Source organism: Gavialis gangeticus, unplaced genomic scaffold (assembly GCF_001723915.1).
Source record: "Gavialis gangeticus isolate Ggan-Ray unplaced genomic scaffold, GavGan_comp1, whole genome shotgun sequence".
Classification (NCBI taxonomy): Eukaryota; Metazoa; Chordata; order Crocodylia; family Gavialidae; genus Gavialis; species Gavialis gangeticus.
Window position 1 is genome coordinate 59958823 of NW_017729032.1, and position 2961 is coordinate 59961783.

Consider the following 2961-nt stretch of genomic DNA (forward strand, 5'->3'; position numbering starts at 1 on the left):
AAGTGACATGGACCCTTTATGGGGAAAAACCCCCCCCCCCCCCCCCCACACACACACACACCTTCAGCATTATCTGTATCCTCCATTCAAAGCCAGATGATTTCTGTGATATGTGCCAGCTGTTCACTGGCTGCTTTTGCTGTTGATCGCTGCTTGAATATGTATCCCATCATTTTGTACTTAAAATCTGAAATGGGTGCCATTGTACATGGCACTATATTTATTGTGATGTAAATAAAACCATCTGCAAATGATCAGAAGCCAATGCTATCTGAGACAGTCATGCATTCAGTAGCTAGCCCAAGCCCACCATTGGTACAAGGCTTTTAGCCAGCAGGCTGCACACTGACCCTCTTTGGCTTAGCTACAGCAGTTCAGAAACAAAATCTCTATTAAACCTGATCCTTGCATTTGGCTCCAGTTCCTAAGCTTTTCACAACCTGAGCTGGGGAGGATTTCTAAGACTTTTCCTTCACAGATATGGTTTTGATTCTTCTAAAATATGCCAACGGTTTACTTGCTCCTTAATCTTGGAGTACTGGTCCCAGCTCCTATATTGTTAGGCAGGCATTAGAATTAAAAATTAAGTATGGCACATATCCATTGCATCTAGCCCAATCATAAAGTTATCCAGGCCCTGCAAAACATATACTAACAATACCGAATTCTTATTATGTGCTTATACAGCAGCTAGCACAGAAGGATCTTGTCATGATTAGTGCTTCTAAGCGTAGGATAGATCAGGGGTGGGCAAAATGTGGCCTGTGGGCTGGATGCGGCCCTCCAGGCCATTCTATCCAGCCTACAGGGCCCCTAAAAAATTTAGAAAATTAATATTTATCTGCCCTGGCTGCCTGTCATGTGGCCCTCGATGGCTTGCCAAAACTCAGTAAGTGGCCCTCTGCCCTAAATAATTGCCCACCCCTGGGATAGATTCTTTGACTTCCCAAAGTCTTGACATTTAGTGAACCACACACGTAAGTTATGGGCTTGGGCTCACATCTCTTACTCCTGTGAGTAGCTGAAATGACTGAAATACTAGCCCTGTTAAAGTCACTGGGAGTTTTGCAATTGACTTAAATGGAGCCAGGACACCCTAGAAGCAGGGGTGACTTCTATACTTGAGGGACCTGAGCCAATTCCCATTCAAATCACAGTGTATTTTGGAAAACACTGACCTTGTCTGATCTACTGCCTAATACAGACTATAGATGGAAACCTACTAACTCCCACAAAGAAAGGAACTATTCCTCCTGACTGGATGATCTGATAGATATCTTCCCTATGCAACTTGTCGTTCAATGATTTAGCCTTTGAAGAGACTTTCAGGGCCCTCTATTGTAATACACACTATCCACAGAAGCACTTTCAAGAGCTCTATAAGTCCATCTGGAACATGGAGCTCATTCATATAAAGCCCCCTGTGAAATGTAAATGTTCATTTTAAAATGATAGCATCTCAGCTTTTAGGTTTTTCTGTTCAATTTTTTCTCTATATTTTGCCATCATTGAATACTAATTGGAGCAATAATTAGATAAAGGAAAAATGGCTTCCTTATCCCTTAGGGAGAAGAGGTAAAGGCTTTGTTTCTGAAAGCTGTGTCTCAATGGCAGATAGTGGAGATCTGGGACTCCTGCTTACTCGTAAAATTACAGTGGATAGAAGAATTCTGGTAAAATTTCTTAATAAAATAATTCAGATAAATTCAATTTATGCTTCTTTTTGTATATGGTGGTAACTGCTTGCTTAGCAGCTTCAACAAGATGGGAATTTTAAGCAGGAGAGCTAAAATCTTGCTGCAAACTCTAAAATCTGTGGCAGAAGAAAATGGGTCTGTGTGGTAATGAGGATTTCTTTACTTCTTTCAACTAAAAACAATATTCTAATATTCCTGGTACAACTACTTTAATTAAGCGTAATTTATTTGATCGTTACACAGCCCCCCAGGATTATTTCCTGTAGACAGTCAATTATAAATACTTTGTAGCCTTCATTATGTTCAACAGAGACACAGTAATAAATAATGACCAGCCCTTTTATACTAATTCTACCTTTTGAGAAGAAGTGGGGAGGGTTGGTATAGAAAGGGTAAGGGACTTTAAACATGTTCACGTTTTCAAGTGGGCTGAAAACATTGTAGTTTTAGTTTACTTTCTTGGAAGTTTTCCCCGTCCCCCTCCCCAACTGGACTCATGTCACTAGATAAAAATCAAGTTCAAATAGAAGTGGACCATGACAGACAAACTGTCGCTGTCCTGTCACTTCCTTGTGACATCCTGTCAGCTTCAGAAAAGAGGGACGGTCTGGAAGCAAGGCTAGCAGGTTGAATACAAATGAATAGATATTCAATGGTGTACTTTTTAGTGGTAATGAAGCAGAAACAGCCAAAGACCACATTTCACTCTGCCTCCTCTGAATTCCTGTTTTGGAGTGACCAGGCCAAGACTGTCTAGAAAGACCTAAAGTGACTCTAACTGTTGGCAGGGCTCAAAAAGTAGAGTGAGTTTTTTCTTGGAAAAAGAAACATAATAAAGAATACATTGTCTCATGGTGAACAATTTAAATGAAGTATTTTCTTTGTAGCAGCGCACTACTCAAAAGCTAATATTTAAAAACAGAAAAGCAAAGGCCAATAGCTTTGTCAACCTGTATAAGCATTCAGGGCCAGATTCTCACAGGGGCTTGGATCCTGAAGTGGGGTAAGTGGAGATGCAGCCACCCACCCTTTGGCTGTGCCACACATAGATTCATAGATTCATAGATTAAGGGTCGGAAGGGACCTAGTAGATCTTCTAGCCCGACCCCCCGCCAGGGCGGGAGAACAACAAAAACCCCAAAAAGAGAAATGGGACTCAAACGAGTCCAGCTAGGTGGGCATCCAGCCTCTTCTTAAAGACCCCCAGGGTAGGGGCCAGCACCACTTCCCTTGGAAGTTGGTTCCAGCTCCTAGCCGCCCTAAC

General features: G+C 41.8%; 1 protein-coding gene across 1 annotated transcript in view; it reads right to left on the reverse strand.

Moving 5' to 3' along the window:
* LHFP (lipoma HMGIC fusion partner) overlaps positions 1–2961 on the reverse strand; it is a 279527-nt gene that overhangs the window by 64624 nt on the left and 211942 nt on the right. The window lies entirely within an intron of this gene.